This window comes from Apostichopus japonicus, chromosome 7, assembly GCF_037975245.1.
Source record: "Apostichopus japonicus isolate 1M-3 chromosome 7, ASM3797524v1, whole genome shotgun sequence".
Classification (NCBI taxonomy): Eukaryota; Metazoa; Echinodermata; class Holothuroidea; order Aspidochirotida; family Stichopodidae; genus Apostichopus; species Apostichopus japonicus.
Genome location: NC_092567.1, coordinates 22,784,203 through 22,806,095, shown reverse-complemented (window position 1 = coordinate 22,806,095; position 21,893 = coordinate 22,784,203).

The window sequence follows — 21,893 nt, the reverse complement described above, 5'->3', positions numbered from 1 at the left end:
CTCATCGCAAAATTTTCCACGCACAAAATCGTATTCATAGGTGGCAGCAGTTCGATACAAGACGATTATCTCTTCTTGAGAAACGGTTAATGGTAACGATTCTAGCCGATTTCGGGAAGAAAATGTAAAAAAGAAACCTGAGAAGAATTACATGATGAGAAATACAAACTTTTTACCTATTAAGTCTATCTTTGGTGGATATGGCATTATATTTTTTTAATGCAAAATGTAAACATATATTAATATATATAATTGAAAGTTTGTCATTATTTGTCAAAATAAGAGCATTTGTCATATAATTTTGTACCTTGAATATAATTAAATCTATTAATAGACTGTGTTGAAAGTGAGCACCATTGGAGAGTATAACATCAATATCGTTCATTAATTGCTGATCATTAATCTTAAAGATAATTAGTTGGTTTTAACATTTAAAAATTAAGCCTTTATCACTTTTAAAGTGAAAACACTTAAAGCAAAACTTGTGTGTGCGAATAAGGAGTTATCTTGCACCATTTTACTCTTAGGCTGTTGGCAATTATGTCATGAAAAGGTCACTTTAAACTCATAGTGGATAAATAGTCTATAAACTTTCATAATGAATCATGTCATTAATGTTGGCTGGAGCTGAGTTCAAAATAGGGTCAAAAGGATACTATTCTCAGATGAACTTTGACCTCATGTCATGACAGTCTTGTTTTTTTGGTAACACTACAGTATTTTAGGGTATTTCTGGAGAAGAGAAGTTCGTATAAAGTTTAACAAAATGATGTTAGTTTGAAGCCAAGAATGATGCAACAATGCATGGCAAATTGTATAAGGTGACAATATTAACGGTCAAGGCCATTCCCAAAAAAAGTTTAACAAAGGAATTTGTAGTCGGGAATCCCCAGGCATGTGGGAATGCAACAATACAATTCATAAAAGCATGGAAAGCCAAAAATGTAAAAAAAATGGAGGAAGTGTAAAAATGGTTAATATCCATGTACTAGTTTTTTTAAGGACCACAACGGGGGGTTGATGATGCTGAAAATGGGGACAATACCGCAGTGTGTTCGACTGTTTCAATTAAGTTTGTGAATTCAAAGAGTGAATATTTCTAAGTGTCTGCAATATTCATGATTTCAGGAGAAATAGATGGTATTTTCTTTCTCACTTGCATTTGTTCCCCCATGCATTAAAGATAAGAGACAATAACTAGGGGAATGAATTATGTTGACAATGGATTTAATCTTTAGGGATCGGTTTTTTTATTGAGGGGGGGGGGGGTTGGGGGACATGATTTTGGGAGGGGAAGGTGAAAGTAAGTCTTACTGTATGCAAGCTGACAATTGTAACAGTCTGCAGTTGAACAGATTTTGAACACTTTTGAACACATTTGTAGCATTATTATAATAAATGAAATCTATCAGCAGAAATTAATCAATATAACTAAAATCGATTCATCTTGAGTATTTTTTTGTTTCCATTATTAGCAATAGTGACTCTCACTGCGAATTATGTAGGATTGTGTGAAATAATTTGGCAACGAATAAACAAGAATTTGGTAGTTTGCATTGATGGTCGAAGAATGTAATCAAATTGTATACAAGGGTACCAGGAACGGGTTGGGAGGAGGGGGGGGAGGGGTATCAATAATTTGATAGATAAGCTTCTCTCCATTTCTAGATCAGTCTTAATACTTCACTTATGTGCAAAAATGACCAAAAAACTGGAAAGTTCTTAAAGGTAAATTTACTTCAAAAAGTACAAGATATTAGTAGTTTGCATTGATGGTCGAAGAATGTAATCAAGTTATATACAAGGGTACCAGAAAGGAACGGGTTGGGAAAGAGGGGTAGGGGTGTATCAATAATTTGATAGATAAACTTCTCTCGATATCTAGATAAGTCTTAATGCTCTAATAATGTGCAAACATGACCTAAAAACTGGAAAATTCTTTAACCAAAATTTACTTCAATTGGTACAAGATATCATAACATGTTTGCAATTTAGCAACCATAATCATACCTAAATTTTTCATAGAGTAGGGCAACGCCCCATTCGTTTTCGCCCATTCCCAGGAAACAAATCAGTAACGGACCAGTTAGCCCCTCTCAATATATATATATATATATATACATATTTATATATATAAATATATATATATATATATTGGAATATGCCACATATTGTTACGTCATTCATTAGTTCACTAGTCTCCATTGTCAGGGTTGCTATGGTACCGATCAGCTTCGTTATAGGCACTTTCTCCTGTTGCCAGAATATTGCCTAGCGTGTAGGCTGTCAACTACAACTGGCTTCGGCATTGGTTTAATTGATTTTAAAATAACATGAAAAAATTGACTTTCACTTTGAATAAAGTTGTTTGTTTACTTATAATATATAACGCTCACCTGGTGAAAGAAATAAGATCCAGAGAGATCATGGCTTAATTACTGTAGTGCGCGTGCGCGCTACAATATTGGCATTACTTGCCACTGAGTGAACGATACCTACAACACTGGACGTTGAAGCTTAAAGTTTCATATAGTCTCTGTACATATGTAGTTTCATTGGCTAGCTGCGTAGCTAACTTATTCTTAGCCCGTCACGGCGCTCACAAGCGCCCTCACTTTGTAGGCACGTACATGTCTATACCAAAAAATAACACCATGAACAACCGAAAAGTTCTTCCTCTTACTGAGAGCACTCCACTCGTACTACAATACTTTGTACTTGCAGGCAAATGTAGTTGTAGTTAGCTTTCTGTATTTGCTATCTCGGTGTGTGGAGGATTCATCATTGATGGATCTAAGAATATATATAAAGGAAGTGCCGTTGTTCTGGGTTCATTGGTTAACACCCCCCCCCCTTTCCTATCCCCGGGTACAATGTCTTGAATGAATAAAGAATATTTGAACAGTAAGTTGTTGCATAACCGTTTACAATTATTGCCTCTCTCTCTATGTGCTTTGTACTGAGACCAGGGAGTTGTTATGGAACAACTCCCTGCTGAGACGACGGACTGAAGTCACCAGTAGTCTTACTACACGTACTTATGATAGAAACTGACTGTGCTTTGCGAGAGGGGGGGGGGCGGGATCAAGCGGATGGGGTTAAATTAGGGGACCGTGGACAATTGGGCTGAGATTCTTATTACTTCAAAGTATACTTCAAGAAATATGAAAAGTTCAGAAATGGACATAAAAGAGTGACATTTATCCACGGGGACCGACCTGGCTTGGGACACAAAACTTATATGACCTGTTGTGGTCCTTCATAGAATTTCGTCTAAATTGAGAGAGTTTTGTTGATCTCATCTAATCCACCCTCTTGCAAAGCTTCTCGGTGCTATAACTAAGGTCATATGGATTATATTTTCCTACAACAGATATCACAATTCACAGTAGATCGGTCACCAACTTTGCATGTGTAGCATATGTTACCTTTCGATGGAGAACGCGTGGTAGGCTACTTCCGCTTGACTTAACATTGTGATCACGTGATCACATGTACGGTTACAGTTTCGATGTGTAAAGGAGGATGGAGTATCTGAAGTCCATCTACATCTACATCGGTACTCTGCAATCGACTGGTGTCCGGCATCTCGCAAAGGGTGATTAGTGACATCACCAAGTCATGTACTCCTTATCAAAGAAATATCACCCAAGATAGAGCCTAAGCACGAAAACCAAACAACTTGATCCACCCTCAATCCTATAGTCACCTGACATGGTAACGATACTTCCGTGTATGATCATGACGTCAAGCGAGAGTCACAAGTCCCTTGGCGAAAGGGACTAGATACTACGCATGATCAGGTTAAACGTTGGTTACGCTCAAGTTGTTTTTGGTGTTTTGTGAATAGAATCTAAATAGGTCCCATATATACTAATTCGGTGGCGTTTGTTAAAAATCACGAAGCTTGAAGCTCGTGAACCGACCAGAAAACGATTACAATTATGGTGGAATATCATTATTTGTATTATTGATTGAATTTTTTCATAGTTTCCCATGACTGCACAAACATGGATAGACCCTATTATCCGTTTTTGTTACAAACTCGAACGGTATTGAAATCCTACGGAAGCTTAAAAGAGCCATCAGCATAGGAAAACTTTGCCCGAATAAGTCAACATTTTTCAGTAAATTGTTTAGATAACAAGATAATATCTTATCAAAAATCAGAAAAATGTTGGGCTGCTCTGTTGCTTTAACTGAGCAATGTTTAATTGACAACTTATCATATCTCGTCAATGCAACATTTTTCTGAAAAATGTTAAATTGAATAATTTTCTACAAAAGTTTAATTGCCAACTTATCGTATCTCGTCAATTCAACATTTTTCTGCAAAAATATGGCTATGGTTTTTCTTATGTTGATGGCACTTTTAAGCTTCCGTAAGCTCCCATGCTTTACCTATAAATAAATGGTGTGATTATATCTGATCACCTGGCACGTCTTCTCATGTCGGGGCATCCCCGAAAATGATGTCATCGTTATCAATACAACTTATAGCAAACGAGAAGCAATGCAGAATTTTTTACTGGGGCGATAACCAAATATTTGCCAGTATGTTGTTAGTAGATAAACACGGTCCTATAACCACACACACACCTGCCCTTATGTAATATATTCTAGGCAAATAGTCATATTTTCAATATATGTGGTTATAATGTAACTATTGTAATCTTCTATAGGAAGAAATCCTTCACATCGTTCGTTAATTGAGTCGAATCTGGTACATATGGGAGGGAACTACATACACAAGACGATTGTAAAGTGATATATCTTTTGAAAAAAACACAACCATGCCTTTATGTCCCGCAAAACTACCAAAAAAAAAATACATTTCGCAGTCACAGTGCAACGAAAAACCCTTCGTTACATTATAACCACATATATTGAAAATATGACTATTTGCCAAGAATATATTACGTAAGGGTAGGTTTATATTGAGAACTTTCTAAATATGCAAATTAGCTTGATAGAGTTTGATCTATTGTTGGATGTTATCATATTCTGGTTTTGAAAGGTATGTTGACGTAATCACTAAACATGAGAAAGCGATATGTTTTGTAGTATGAATGTAAGCTTCATTACGATCAAAGACGGTTTTTATGTCACGGCAAATTATGATATCTATTGGATTGCAAATCAAGGAGGGTGGGGAGGGGGATGATTTGCATTCTAAAGAAACTCCCTTTTTGCTTACAAGGGAGATATACCGCGGTCGGCAGACAATGTTACACTAAGGCTTAAAAGAAAAGTAATCCTGACTGTAGGTTGAAAACTTCATCTCAATATAGTTAATTATTCCTCTGGAATGGATTACCACTATAGCTCTCAGATGCTGCGCTTCCCTGACTTCGTTCCAATCAAAAAACTTCTGAAAGCTCATCCCATGCGTCCAGCATACATCAATGTTTAAACCAATCATTTTTTTTGTTCATTCGTTTTTGCTTTCTTTTCTCTCTCGCACCCTTGAGCACCCTTCCGAGTGGATATGCGCGTTATAAACTACCATTATTAATATTATTATTATTAGCAATATTACCTTGGTGACATCAATCACCGTGCATTGCCCAGATGCCATCACAAAATATCACCTTATAAGTTGGAAAAAAATAGCTATGAGGAAGTTGTTTTTGGCTAATTGGTGGGAGACAATTTCCAGCACATTTACTAAGTAATCACCTTCAGGCACCGAATTATACCTTTAAAGGCATTGAAGACTCCCCCTAAACCGCGTGTCGCGGCTCTGAAAAAGTTAACTTTCCGTTGCTTGCAAGTGAAGTTTTCTTCTTGTCGCTACAAAATGCAGACAGTAATGAAAACGTGCTACCTTGTTATCTTTAGCTGGACCTGAGATGTCCATCGCTGTATTGTTTGTATAATGTGCTGTGGGTATTGACCGCAGCTGTATGTACTGACTCTACACTAGTTCTAGACCTGAGATGTCCATCGCTGCTATGTACACTGTGTTTTGGGTATTGACCGTTGCTGTATGTATTGACTGTACACTAGTATCTAATTACCGTCGGTAGCAAGCTGTGTGTGTATTTTCTGGTATCAATGGTGGTGTCTAACACTTCTATTACACCTCATTCGAAACTAGGTCGGACTACCGGCATGAGACGTTTCTTTGTACGCGAGTCTTCACACCATGTGGCTACATCGTACATCTCTGCACAGTGAAAAGAGTGGACCTAGAATCATGATCACATGATAATGCACAAACCCACGTGACCTGTCAGCGTCATGATCACATGGTGATGCACAGACCCCAGTGGACCTATCACCGCCATACTGCTTTTCTGTGACGAATAATACGTCACTCTTCATTTAAACCGTATATATGCTCACATCTTGTAATTTTCCTTCAAAGTCTTTAACGCATGTTGCCAACACGTGAACAAGGCGGATGGGTTAGTATATGTGACGGCGAAAACATTGATAGAAGACGTGTAAATCTTAAAACTATAACAGTACTAAAAATAGCCTGCACAATGTATTGACACGTTCGAGACTTAAGTCTTTCGAACTCGTTATCGTCCAGTTCCTGGTAGGTTAAGCTCTTCGGTATGCAATTAAAACAGATAACGAAACAGCTTTTTTTTGGGGGGGGGGGTGAATTAAAGGCATTGGTTGTGTTTTTACAAAGTTATATCACCGTTTACAATCCACTCAACTAACTGGTTCATTACCCTGTACAAACGATGTGAAGGGTTTCGGTTATGCATAACAGACTCGATCTTACTATAGGCTATCCCACATTAAAATCACACATAAAATTCATATTTATCGAAAACATGACTATCGCCTAGAATCCAATATGCAAAGTACGTTTAGCATATGAAACTTTGTTGAGAAAACTGTCGCCTGATGTCTAGACTACATTATTTGTATGCTGTTTGCCCGAAAGCATTAAGTTGCGGTATAGAAACATTTAAATTTACTCGACAGTGAATTATATAATCACTTTAAGAATCAGACGGATGATCACAGTCACTAGGAAAGTATAAGGCCTACCCTTTATTTCTTTTCTCTTTTTTTTTTAAAGAAATCAGCGCAAAAAAAAGAGTTGTATTTTGAGTTGGTGGCGTGACGTCAATTGGTAAGAAATACCGACGGCAATATGAAGTCGGTGTCGCCTGTTAGCTCGTGCCTCGCGGGTAACCTGTAACCGTGGTGACGTTACGCCAGTGACACCGTCCTACACATGGTCAGATTAAATTAGAACAATTATGACATTCAAGCATTGAAGAAAGTAATATATATACGATTTTATTCATCATCATCATCATCATCATCATCATCATCATCATCATCATCATCATCATCATCATCATCATCATCATCATCATCATCATCATCATCATCATCATCATCATCATCATCATCATCATCATCATCATCATCATCATCACCATCATCACCACCACCATCATCATCATCATCATCATCACCATCATCATCACCATCATCATCATCATCATTACCATCATCATCATCACCATCATCATCATCATCATCATCATCATCATCATCATCATCATCATCATCATCATCATCATCATCATCATGGTGACGTCATTCATTGACCTGAGTGTTGTTCATGGTCGTTGCAGTGTTTGCAAATTCCTAAATTCGTATCAAGTACGGAGACGAAACATTGATGTTTTAATTCCGCCTGTTTATGGCTTTCCGGAGTGCTACTTGAAAAATTAAAAAGTATGTTATTTAGTAAAATGTAAACTCTTTGAAAAACTTGGAGGTGTTTGTATTCTTGTTGTCATTATGTTGGTAAAAGCATCTACTGTTTACCATAATTACACATGATCATAGCTACAAGATCGAGAAGAGAATGCAAGGTCTACCAATATAAAGTATACCCAGGGGTAGGAAGCTGCCAAAAAGTGGGGGGGGGGGCACAATATCAGAGGGGCACTTTTTCATTCCATAACCACCACTCGTTATACACACCGGCCATATTATTTAAATATATATATGATGTGTTAGTATGCTATCAATACTTTTATGGTGCACGTGAATAATAAAATAAAATATTAAAATTAACAAAGGCTTAAGATATCTCAAAGACAGTTCTTCATCAAAGGAGCAGATTTTATTTGCCAGTAGGGCACATTTGCTATTTTGAAGAAAAAAAAGTGGGGGGCACGTGCCCCCAGTGCCCCCCCCCACGGCTCCTACCCCCCCCCCTGAGTATACCCACTAACATATAAGATACAGCAAGCTTGAACAGTTACTGCCTTTTTCGTTAGTGATTAGATAAAGAGTTTCTTGAAATGACAAGTAGGTAACAAGTCTGTTTGTTAATCACTGGAAAAATCGAAACCTTTATTTGTAGCGGAAGTTTGAACTAACGTTTTTTTATTGTTCAAGTAAGTATCGCATATGAAAAGAGCTCTAAATCACTGGAGGGTGTACGGGTAGGCCTATAATACTATATTGTATAATTGTTCCAGTATGCATACAGCTCGCGATTTTTGTATTTGCATTCACGGATGCGCGGATAAACAAATGATCTCACGGGGGCTCCAAAATATTGTTTCCTGCAATTTTGGGAACTTTCGGTAAAGTTAATAATAGCTTCGAAACCCTGCATTGCAAGTCAAGAAACTAAAAATCGTAAATGAACAATTAGTATTGCTGTTTCATGTTCTGAAAGTAACAAAATTTGCAACAACAACAAAATTGTTTATGATTATTTTAGATTGTTATTTTGTTCTTTCTGGTTGTAAAGAAATTGTGTTGCACGTTTATGTGACAGATGATATTATTACAGAGGCATATGAGACTAGAAACTGGTGTTTTTGTTTAGAAATAAATACGACTGTTGCATTGATTGGAAGTGAGATAAACGACTATATTTTGAAAACGGAAATCGAATAAACGAGTAGTTTACAAAGTCCTTTTTCCGCTCGATTGGAATTATATTTGCTATTTAGAGAAAATGAGATTGTTGTATATAAACAGAGTTAATCGCTTAAAAACTAATGAAACGAGCCCAATTGTGGTAAGGGCACCGGTAAGTTTAAAGGCGGACTTTAAACGTCTCTCTAGTAAGAAAAAGGGAGAGATGGGAGGTCGAGAGAAAAAGACAGACAGACAGACAGACAGACAGACAGACAGAAAACCATGAAAGAGCTGACGAGATTATTTTGAAGAAAATATTATGGTAACTTAAACTTCTATGATCATAAAGAGATATTTAATAATATTAATCAGCTAGTATACACTATTGTAACAAGTTTTAGAGTTCTAAAATGCTGATAAAGGGAAAAGAAAAGAAAAACATACCAAAAACAGGTTTAAGAATGAGTAATATATAAATTTGATTCCGTCGCCGACACATTTTTTGGCAATAATATAATTATGTTACTGATTCTCGATTTGAAGAGTTCAATTTTTCATCGTTTCTTTTCGCGGGTATATTAAGGTCTGTCTTGATGAGAAAGAGAAGCCTATACTATTCAAAAGGTCATATCAGGTCAACCGAGGTCAAGTGTGAGAATTGAATTTTTTTTTTACTTTCGATTCAATATTTCAAACTTTCAAAACTTTATAACTTGTCGAAGAGTTAATGGCCTAGAATGTTATGACAAATCAATACCGAATAGGGAATCGAGAATTGAATAAAATCAAGCCAAAAAAAAAAGTTTTCTGAAAAGTAACATCAGACTGAAAACTCAGACTTTATTACTGAAAATGAGACAAAAACTACCGTATAATAAAGTACAAAAAAAAGAAAGAAAAATGTTTGTTTCCACATTTAAACCGGGTATAGCTGAATACAAAATACAGACATGGGGCTGGCGATGCGGGGGGGGTCCCACGTGGGAAGGGGGAGGTGGGAAGGGGGCATTTGCCTGTACATACCCAAAATCGAAACCATTATGAAGAAGCTATATATAGATTAGAATGTAATAGCACCGTTCTATTTCCCCCCGCCTAAAAGAGTACCGGAAGTAGAGTGACGAGGCAATCTTTAGGTTTACTGGAGGATTTTCCAGGGATTATTTCTATTTGCGTTTTCATTTTTTTTTTCATTTTATTATTCGCTTCCATTTAACACTCCTCTATTGTATAGGCTACAGCAGACCTGTTTGTCCTATTGCATAAAAGGCGCACTTATGCACTACACAGACATTATAGAGAAGATCGAACAACAGAAAAAGGCCCGCGGCAAATGTCGAAATAATAGGCTTTATATATATATCACACTCTGCATTATTTGTACAACATGTTAGTGTCTTGTCACCTGTTCATTGTAATAGAGACTGCACACTATTTGTATTAGGATCATTCCAAAGTTAAAATATTCCCCAATATTAGTCATTAGTGCACCGGAACGGGCATGTTAAGGACACATCAGTATAGGTGATAGGGACGGTGACGTTAAATTGAGGCACAGAGGGTAAATGCTGAAAATGGTTCATTCTAACCCCCCACCCCCCTCCCACTACCCCCTTCCCTCCCACTACCCCCCTCCCCTCGCACTACCCCCCCCCCCCAACTTGCCCGTCATCCTTTTCTACTGTAATGTAAAAACTGAAAGTTACAGGCTAGACGGTAGAAAAAAAACCTCACCAAAAATCAAAAAGTGATGAATGTCGCCTCGATAAAAAAAAAATAGACAGGATAATTTATGACAAATGTTGACACGTCATTTCCGTCACCTGAACACTTTTTTTTTCATTTATTACTATTATTATCCCTTTCAAAATGCAATTTTCCCGGTAAAACTGTTTCTTCATTCATTAATTGAAATAAAACGTGACTATATGGGTTTTAAGTATATTGAACAACATCGAATAAATTGTTCAAATTCAACTAAAAAAATAAAAAACGATTCTAAACTTTGAATACAAACAAAAGTTGATTAAAATCATTATTTTGTGTATGATCGCGATTTATAGTTGACAGCAATAGTTATTTACAAACATATAAATAAATTATAAATTGAGATTCTTCATACTAAGAGACTCGTTCTTTCTGGAGTGTCAACACACACATAATATGTAGTTATCAATAGCTGCAATATTATAATTACAAAGAATCAGAATTCATCTTTGAGAGTGTCTAAGAAGCTCCGTACTCTTTGGAGCAGTGTTCGTAGTCTCCTTCTCAGCATGATTTTGTTTGAATAAATCTAGCTTCTCAATAGATTGAAGATCCTTATAATCTTTAAAGATAGATTGAAACTATAAGTCACTCTATTATAAAAGTGAAATTCACTCCTCTGACGAGTTAAAACATCCTGGACTCACTCCCAGTTAGTGACTTCCCAGGTTCATGCATAGTCTTGGCCAAGTCGTTTGTAATACTCTCTTTTTCTCGGCGCGTGCAAATTGTACATGCCTCACAGTCCGTTTCTGCCTACCACGAATATGCTTGCCCACTGTATTTTACATTCAATCTAATTCAATCTGAGGCGTTGCCGCAGGGCGTTCTCTGGGCAGTACGCCAAATATAGATAAGGGAAAACAGCTTTGTGAAAAAGAAAGGTACACTATAGGCTGTACAAACCAGTCTTAACAAGACTAAGGTTCATGTTGATCAATGTGTCGCCCAGACATGTCTTATCAATTAATTACCAATATATAGAAGGAAGTTCGGAACGAAGGCTTAAGCGGTGCGTTAAAATCATGTCAGGGACAAATCTTCAGGTTAAAAAAAAAAAAAAACTGGGAAATAAAAAGGAGCGTCACCTACCGGGGTGTATAGGTTACTTTGAGGAACAACATTGTGTCAACAATGAAGTACATAGGTGCGGTTATCAACTGTGAACATGGACTTGCTCCCTATAGTACATGACATTATCGCAAATGAAAGAACCTCGTCACGTTCTTTACAACTGGCCTTCACAAACCATATCATTAGCCAAAAAAAATCTATACTAAATTGGAATCTTCTTTTCCCTCTTTGCTTATAATAATTAGCAGGACATTAAAATTATATTATATTATATTATATATAAAATTATTTGCTAACGGCATAATTCCCCTATAGGTCCGGTACGATGATTTATCGGTGTAACCAAGTCCCGGGACTTTCATTCAGGTGATGCTATAGATTTTACCCATTTGCCGTCCTTACCCGGATACCAATCTATTTAATATTAAATCCCGGACTCATTTTGTCCTAGTATATATATATATATATATATATATATATATATATATATATATATGAGTGAAATTGTGGTGAGTTGGAAAATCCAGAACAGTGAAAATACTTCCAACCTCTACCGGGATTCGAACCAGGGCCTCCGGCTTTTATATGCGGACACCCCAACCACTAGGATATATGGACGCTGATTACATATGGGTGTGTATCTATTTCTCTATATATGGGTGTGTGTCTGTATACCTGCATGACATATATATACATAAATATACCAGAATGTATATCTATTCGTTCTCAACCCAATTGTTTCATGTTTCTTGATCAGTTCCTCTTTCGTTTTCTTACCAATCCTGTCGACACCAACGAAAAGTGCCGCCAAGCAATCAATCAAAACCTTAATTGTCCGGTTCTAATTTGCACTTTTGATTACAGACCATCGAATCAGATACTTGTTTTTTAAGTTTAGAAATCCAAGAGTACAAGAATCATTTAGCGACCTTTCCAATGCTGATGGTTTTATGGTCGGGATAAGCATTATTTATATTTTTAATTTTGTTTACACGGAGAAAAGGAGTTCACCTGCGGCATTCGATGAATTTTCTCGAGAATGAGCCTATACCTATATATACTATACGGTATTATCGCCCCATTACACTGTCCTTTATTCACTTGTGAATTGTATCGCGTTAGGTCGAGACGGCAGCAACCGGGGGAGGGGGCAGGAATTGAAAGAAAAGGCACCCTATACTCATAGCTAGTACAGTATCTACTGTGCATGTTCAACAACCGTGCATCAGTACCTACTGCGCTGTGTTCGTAACACGGTAACATGTGTAACAGGTGGCACAGTAATTACTGCAAAGCTGTTACACGGTCCCATATAAGACAAAGAACTGTGCGACTGGACAAGGAGTCTATGAGTATTTGACGTGGTACACTATTACCATATTAAGGCCTAATTTAGACGTGGAGCTACCCATAAGGCTAATCTAGGTTCCCCTCCCCCACCTTAGGTCCCATTTTGTGTATCTGTTTTGTATCTATTTGAGACTTGCACACACTCACCTGTCCGTGAAGAATGTTTCAATCAAATGGATTTACTAATACGATTAGAAAAAAGTTAGGCTACCATCTGAATCTCGCATGCAGTATAAAACTAGGGAGTAGTCTTCGTTACCCAGCCGCCGCGCATTTTCACCTTTCGGACTCGTAGTTCAACGTGTAAAAGCTTTGCAGTAATTACTGTGCCACCTGTAACACATGTTGCCGTGTTACGAACACAGCAGTAGTTACTGATGCACGGTTGTGGAACATGCACAGTAGTTACTATACTAGCTATGAGTATCGGGTGGAAAAGGAGTTTTTATAGTTGGGGATGTATACACCACCACCACCCCCCCCCCCCCCCAAACTTACCGAGTATCGCTTCAAAATAAAAGTGGTGTTGATCAAACTATTTACACCCTAAATGTTTCACCAACAGATGATCAAGAGATAACTTAATATTATTTTTTTATCTTTTCTTATTATTATTCAACACATAATCCATGTGTTGCATCTTCCTTTACAATGAAACTTGACTATGTATATATAATCAAACTATGGCGCTAGAATAATTTTCGTTATTTATCACACACAAAAAAAAGTTAAAAATATTTTCTGAATCATTCATGTCCATCTGACCCTTGACCCTTGCGCAGAGTCTAAGATGATTACTATAGAACTGACAACGTCTTTAATGTTTCTTTATACATATTTCAGCCACAGTCATTTATTCACCGGGGTTGGGTGGGGGTTGTGGTGGAGAATATTTCTACAAAATTGTTACGTTTTTTTTCCTTCAAATTGACAAAACTAAGCAAACCTTGTCAATCTATCATGTTTTCAAGGTCAAATCAGTAAAAACAAAAACTTTAATAGCCAAAATAAGCAAAACTTTTGAAGAGCATTTTCCGTTGGCCCTGGCATGATAGGCTATTACATACCACCAACTACCACCAACTGTTATCAACTTACTGGAGTGTTCCAATGGTTTAGCCAATCAAAATACTGTATATACATTCAATCAACCGTATCACTAGTTAGGGAGATGATATCGTGATGATTTTTTGCCACTACAGAATATATATAGCTCTAATTATTCTTCGTTCTAGTTTGTATATCCAGAAGGGGAAGAAAAGGATTATGGGATTCATTAAGTTCAGGATGAATATATCAAATCGGATTTACATAAATACTTCCGCTTTCATTTCTAGAGACGGATGTATATATATATATTAAAACAAAATATCAAAAAAACATATGATAAGAAAACAAAAGTTACTAAACTGAAAGTAACGAAACATTGGAAGTAAACAAAATTAACCCTAGATCCCATGAAATGAAACAAAAACTAAAGTCAACGTAAAAAACAGAAAGAAAATATCAAAATAAAATATCTTATTACTTTGTCACAAAAACAGTCCTTTTTGTCTTTTAGGTTATGATATGTATTAATTCGTTATACATTTCATAGATCTCCTACTTTTCATTTAAGATAGTTGCATGGAAGTGTTGGCACTTTTTTTCTTATTTTTTTTTGGGCCCTATTTTTTCATGTTTGTGGCAACGCATATAAGTAAGGTCGGAGATAGTGAATCCCATGCCACCCCCCCCCCCCCCCTCCTTAGTTGGAAGTAGTTGGAAACTAGTGCAATTCTCAGTACACTATTGTGTTATACTTTGGCAACACCATAGAAATTGATTAGGGGCAACACATACTTATGATCGATACATAGGCGGAGTGTATAGCCTAGTGGTTAACGCCGGCGTCTCCCAGTCATGAGATCCCCGGTTCGATTCCCCGCCGACAGCAATGTGTGTCGTCTGGCAAGGGTGTTGTTCAATAACAACTTCCTGACATGGACGTTAAATGGATGTGTGCCGAGAGATTGGCTTCGGTCAGCTTGCGAGTCTACAAGCCTCCATGGCTTCTTTCGCGAGTTCCTGCTTGCGGGAAGATCACATATACATACATACGTAGGGGAGCCTAGGCCGAGCCGCCTAACACTTAAAAATAGTTAGAAACTATTGGAAACAGTTGGAAATATTTGGAAGCAAACAAAAAGAATGAAAATCGCAACAAAACTACCCGCCAAACTTAAAAAGTGAACAAAACCTGAGTTTTCCAATATCCCAGCAATGTATCTCGCACGATGGATGCATGTATTGATAATAGACAATAAAGTTACTCCACAAACGATCCCGTTTCATTATTTTTTTTCCTAATTCGGTGCTTGGTAGGGGAAAGCCTGAAAATGTATAGAAGCTCTGTCGATCTTCAGACTCCCCCCCCCCCCCCCCCACTGGAAGTCAGTTGTCGGAACTACTAGACCATGCAACCTTACAAACAGACTTCGGTCAACACCCACTCACAATCGAAGCTTGGACGGTATAAGAAAGGGTTACGAGCCTTTGTTTACCTTGGAGTTGTTGTGAATAGAAAATAATTTCCTATAACTGTCATTGATAAAGTAAGAATACCTTTTAAGAATAAATAGAGTGGCATGTTTAATTTCAAAATAGAAACTTTCTTTGATAGTACGACTATTGGCACAGAACCTGCTTTTGTGTGGAGAGTTTGAAGGTTTTTTTTAAATCAGAGGGAAACGTTACCCTCGCTTCTCCCTCCCAGAAAAGTAATTTAGGTACTTTCCCAATAAACTTGCCAAGTTTTACCTTAAAAATATCTCAAAATACGCAGTAAATTTTTATACAACAGAACGCTATAAGATATCTAACGCTAAATTAACACAATCAGTTTCGGTAAAAAGAACATATTTTGGCCAAGATTAGTTCTAAACGAAAGATTGTACATAATAGCCTCTTTGGATTTTTTGTGTGAGGTTGAAGGGAGGGGGAGGGGGGAAGATACACCCCACCCGGGCCCAACTTGAGCCGCGTCGGCATGGGGTCAAGCTGTAATAGTGTAGATGGGTTATGGACTGCAGTTTGCTAAACTTACATAATTAAAATTGAAATTTACAGAAATATAGGTAATTGACCATTTTGCCTAGAGGGAATAACATAAGTTAGCAGGAATAGACTGAACACGTGTGTGAGATTCATCGTTACACAAATGAACTGAGAATACAAGAAATATATCGGCCAGTGGTAAACATTGTGTAACTGTCTCCCATTGAAACCATATACCCCACCCGCACCCAATGGCCATTATATCCCCACCACCACCCCCCCCCCCCTCGAGTTCGATCCTGTTTGGCGTTCAGTATATCAGAACCTTATTATCCAATAATGGAAAACTAAAGCAAGGACCCATGGGCCATAAGTTCAAAGGGCCCACAAGGTCATATAGGATCAAGGAGTTCCTGGCTAGACCTACCAACTCTCGGGATGTGGCTGCTAAAACGTAACGAGGGAGGACGGGTGGGCGGGGGGGGTGGGCTGTCAATTATTTACTTCCTTAGGACTCAAATGAATATTACTTTAACACTTAGTAAGTATATGCGTCTGTTATTATGTTTTAAAGTATATATAATTTACAGCCCGTTTGATATCTTACAATAGGTTTACTCAAGTGTATAAAACGAGGCGCATATACAGTGTTCTTTCGAAATTGGAAGTGGTATTTCAAGGAAACCAAACCGAAACTATAGCAATGCATCATATTGTTTATAGTGTGGGTGTTGTTGTTATAACCTATACTTTCAATTAGAACAAAAGGAACTTAGGGGGGGGGGGGTTCGTGTGTGAAAATGTAAGCCTAGAATTATTAATACACTTTACATACACATTTGTCACGATAATTTTAATTACCAGTTCCTATTGAACCAGTATTACACACAGTTTAATCTTCAATTAGTTATGGTAGTTTTATGTACATACCAAACTTTAACATCGCTCCAATCTGAAGAGAATTCTCTCCATGATCCACCGAACCTCATATAGATTAATCGAACACGTTGAGCCAGCAGTGATCGAGGTTAACTTCATGTATACCAATTAAAAAATAACCTAAGCTCACGTGGCCTATATACCAATCTATTTCCACATCATACGTATACCAACCTATAGCATTCCCACCTAACACATACCAACATGTAGTAAACCTATCCCACATAGCCGAATACTCACAATAAGATATAGTGAACCCACTTTAAAAACGCGTAAACCTCGCATTCTACACCTGACGTAAACCCTACTATGTATTACGCAGGCTCACATATACCCATTGGGTTTGCCTACCCCACATTAGCAACCTTCCATGCCAATACATATACATATACTGTGTCTACCTCACATATAACAGTCTACCGTGCCTATACATATAATGCACTATATGTGTCTAACTCACATATAACAACCTACCGTGCCTTTACTTATCCATATATAGTCTACCCCACATATAACAACCTACCGTGCATATACACTTGATGTGGCTACCTCACATATAACAACCTACCTATGCCTATTCATAACCATATAGTGTGTCTACCTTTCATACAACAACCTACTGTGCTTATAAAAACCATATGATGTATCTACCTCACATATAACCATCTACCGTGCCTATATGCATAACCATATGGTATACATGTCTCATATTACAACTTACTGTGCCTATACAAACTATATAGTGTGTCACCTCACATATAACCATCTACCGTGCCTAAACATAACCATATAGTGTACCTGTATCACATTAGAACCTGTTGTGCCTTTACAAACCATATGATGTATCTACCTATCTTCTTAGAACCTTAATAGTTACATACTTTTTCCGCGTATTGTATAGTGTATGGGGTGAGGGCGGGCCATAAGGGTTGGTGGGGGATAATGGGGGATCGCTAGATGGATATTTATTCCTAGATATATATCACCAGGTAGTCTTCTCAGGCAACCACACCCAGTTGGGACAAGTTTTTCTATACTGTACTGTCATTGCCTGCTTCAAAGCACTCGTATTGTCAGTACGAGCAGTATGAATATCATGTTTCTATCAGATCAAGGTTAGGAACTGTTTGTACTGACAATACCAGTGCTTTGAGAGCATGATATTGGAGAACAATTTAGAGATGAATTAGCATTAGGAAAATGTCCCAACTGGCTGTAGGCCGGTAAGAATTTATCCGTAGGGAAATTTTGGGACTAAGTTTTTATTTCTCTATCACAGTAGAACAAAGTGGATGTTGTTTTGAAATCCTTTTATATTGAAAGGAGGGAGGCATCTATATCTGGTTTAGGCTCATAGGGTCTCGCAAATTTATTATGAATTTTCTATTGTCTTTATATTTGTACGCTGTTCTTTAAGTGTGAGGGGTAGTTCCTTTGACATAGAAAAAACTAGGAAGTTTACAAAATGAAATGACTGGGTTTGTCTATTTATTTTATTCCCCATTTCTTATTAGCTTAAAATACGAATAAAAGTTTTCATCACAGACTGTAAACAAATTAATCAAGGAACAATAACATAATGCGGATCTTCCGTCTTCACCTTTTAACAATTCACTATTGTTTCTCTCGGAATGCAAATTTGTTCGACACATTGTTGTCGACTTTAAATAAGACATCAAGGGTTCCTTCTTGAGAGGATAAACAACTTTAAATTTCCATTTCACTAAGAATCTTAATAAGACTGCTATGTTGAAATAGACTCTCTGGTTTATATTTATAAATGTTAGAAAAAATACTGATTTCTAATGCTCAAGCAATGCAGAAAATTATCGAACCGATTTAAGTGTTGGATATTAATAATAATAAATATAACAAATTATTGATTATTTTATACCAGACCAGTTGTGGACGTACTAAAGCGGTTGTGAAATTCTCACACTAGTCATATTAGATTCCACACCACTCGTTTGCAAGGAAAAAAAGAAAGAAAACCAGCGGTTTCACGATTTGACCTCTGATGACCTCAAATGACCTCTGACCTCAACCAAAAACAATAGGCTTCTTTAACTCAATGTGGTAGTTCTACACACTAAGTAAGCGGTCGGCCCAAGCTTCCAGTATTGAGATATCGTGATTACAAGGTTTTCACAATCTGACCCCTGGTGACCTCAAATGACCTTTACCCTCGACCAAAAACAATAGGCTTCTTTTACACAATGTGGTACTCCTACACACCAAATATAAGTTCTGCCCAAGCTTCCAGTATTGAGATATCGTGTTTATGACGTTTTCACAATTTGACCCCTGGTGACCCCAAATGACCTTTGACCTACACCAAACACAATAGGCTTCTTGTACTTAATGTGGTACTTCTGCACATCAAATATGAAACTGGTCTGACTTTTCCTGAAGATGTCTTTTCTTGAGATATCGTGTTTACAAGGTGGGCGTCACAAACGCACTCACACACACACAAAATCACACGCCATCATGAATGCAAAGGTTACGATTATCATCGAAACCAAAACAAAAAAAGGGGGGGACTATCCTTAAAAACTGAAACTTATATGAATTATAAATTTTACGCTGAGAAATGCTTTATCTGGCTCTAATGGGCCACCGTATAAAACTGTGGCACCTGATTTATGTACGTTTTACAAACTGCTAGCGTTCAGGAGATCTCCTCCCGTTGTATACACTTAATCAGTAATAGTCAATGTGATAGAGATAACCAATGGCGTGCGCATAGGGGAGGGGGAAGGGCCCCACCGCCGATGGTAAGTCGGGGGGGGGGATGATTCAGTCGATTTAATTTAATTTAATTGGACCACTACGACGGGTGTATCCCTCACTCTCCTTCCATTTTCCAACTTCACACAAAGTATTTATTAGCAAACCCTTGCGTTTAGGGCTACTTATATATAGACCTAATTGATACTCAGAGTGCACCATTTGATATCTAAAATGTTTGTTTTCTGGGGGAGGACCCCAACACCTTAGATAAGAGACCCCAGGGCAGAATTCTGAATTCAAATATGGCCCTCCCATGTAGGTTCAGGCACAATACCTTTATCAGTCGAGGAAGTGTTTTGTTTATATATATATATATATATATATATATATATATATATATATATATATATATATATATATATATATATATATATATATATATATATATATATATATATATATATTTATATATATATATATATATATATATATATATATATATATATATTTATATATATATATATATATATATATATATATATATATATATATATATATATATATATATATATATATCTGGTGGGCTGCACCATCGGGTAAACAGAAACAACACCAATATCGTGAGAATAAGTCATGTTAACAAATAACCCGTATCATGACAAACATAGATAAACACATGCAAAGATACCCCAGCACCATAACAATAACACATCGAGAGAAACAGACCACAGAACCTTAAACGATGAGTCCCGGTATTTCTCTTTCACACTTGAATTCATCAGTTACAATACCAACAAATGGCATCAACAAATACGAAAAATGGCTTCTTTGTTAAAAGTATACATTTTTGTAAATATTTGGGTAGGATTCCCGGCCGGAAGACACACTTTCTAGGTGTTAGGGGGTTTACAACCAACCACCTCTCCGTCAATGATCATTATTCCGTTCCAAGGTTATCTACATGGGCGGCGATCCTGGGGGGGGGGGGAAGGGGGATATATCCCCCATGAAAATGGGTGGAGGGGATGTAATACACCATATCCCCCCCCCACCAAATGCCAGGGATAAGAATATTTTCATACCTACATTTATGCATCATCGTGAATGTACGGCTCTTTTTAGCTTCATTTCTCGCCTACCATAAACGCAGTGCGATCTTTTCAAATAAGCCGTCCTTATAAAGCAAGAATAGTTGACTGAAGGCTTCATTGGCCCTATAACAACAAAATGTATTATTGCGCCCACGGTATTGATATAGTACATATATGCACCCTCATAGTATTCATATAGGCCCTTTAGTAGGCCTACACACGTACATGTTCCCTCGAACCGCTGAGAATCTCATGTTGGTAATGCTTAATACACGTTTCACCTGGATGCCCTAGCAATCGGTACCTAGGAATGTAACTATGTGTAATTGTGTATTGCATGTGTATAGGCCTATAATAGCCTGCATGAGGCCATTTTCTTCATCGAATAATATAAAAGAGCTCTCGAACATTCTAACGTAGCGCCTGAAACAAGGTTGACAGTGGCAATTTTCCCAAAATAACACCCGAAATTAAAAAAAAAGTATTTTGGATCCTGATTATGAGATATTTCGGACATGATATCCCTACTTTAAAGTTGGGTATATGCCGCTTGGAAACCTCGGGAAGTGCCGTTTCCGGCCATCTAGAGGGTTTGTAAATCCCACAATTTTCGTGTACGCTTCGCGCCAACTAATGGTGGCGCTACGCTTAGATAGTCAACAAGGTCATATCCCCCCCATTCAGAAGTACGGATCGCCACCCATGGTTATCTACGATTTTTCTTTCCATTTGTTTCTTAAACAACGACTGTCCCGAGTCTATTGTATACAAACCAATGTTATTCCAAAGGTATATCTTTATAACACAATAGGTGGTAACAACACGATAGTAATTGTCTTGTAAGTCACTATTCAAACCGCGTCAAAATACTTTGGGTACTACTGGGGAATCTTCTACAAGAACACTGCGGTTTGATCCCTCTCATCCTAAAATCAATTATTACTCAGTGATTTGTGGCTTCGAGCAAACCTGACGGAAGGGAGAGGGAAGAGGGGGAAGGGGAAGGGGGAAGGGGAGGGGAGGAGAGGGGGAGAGGGGAAG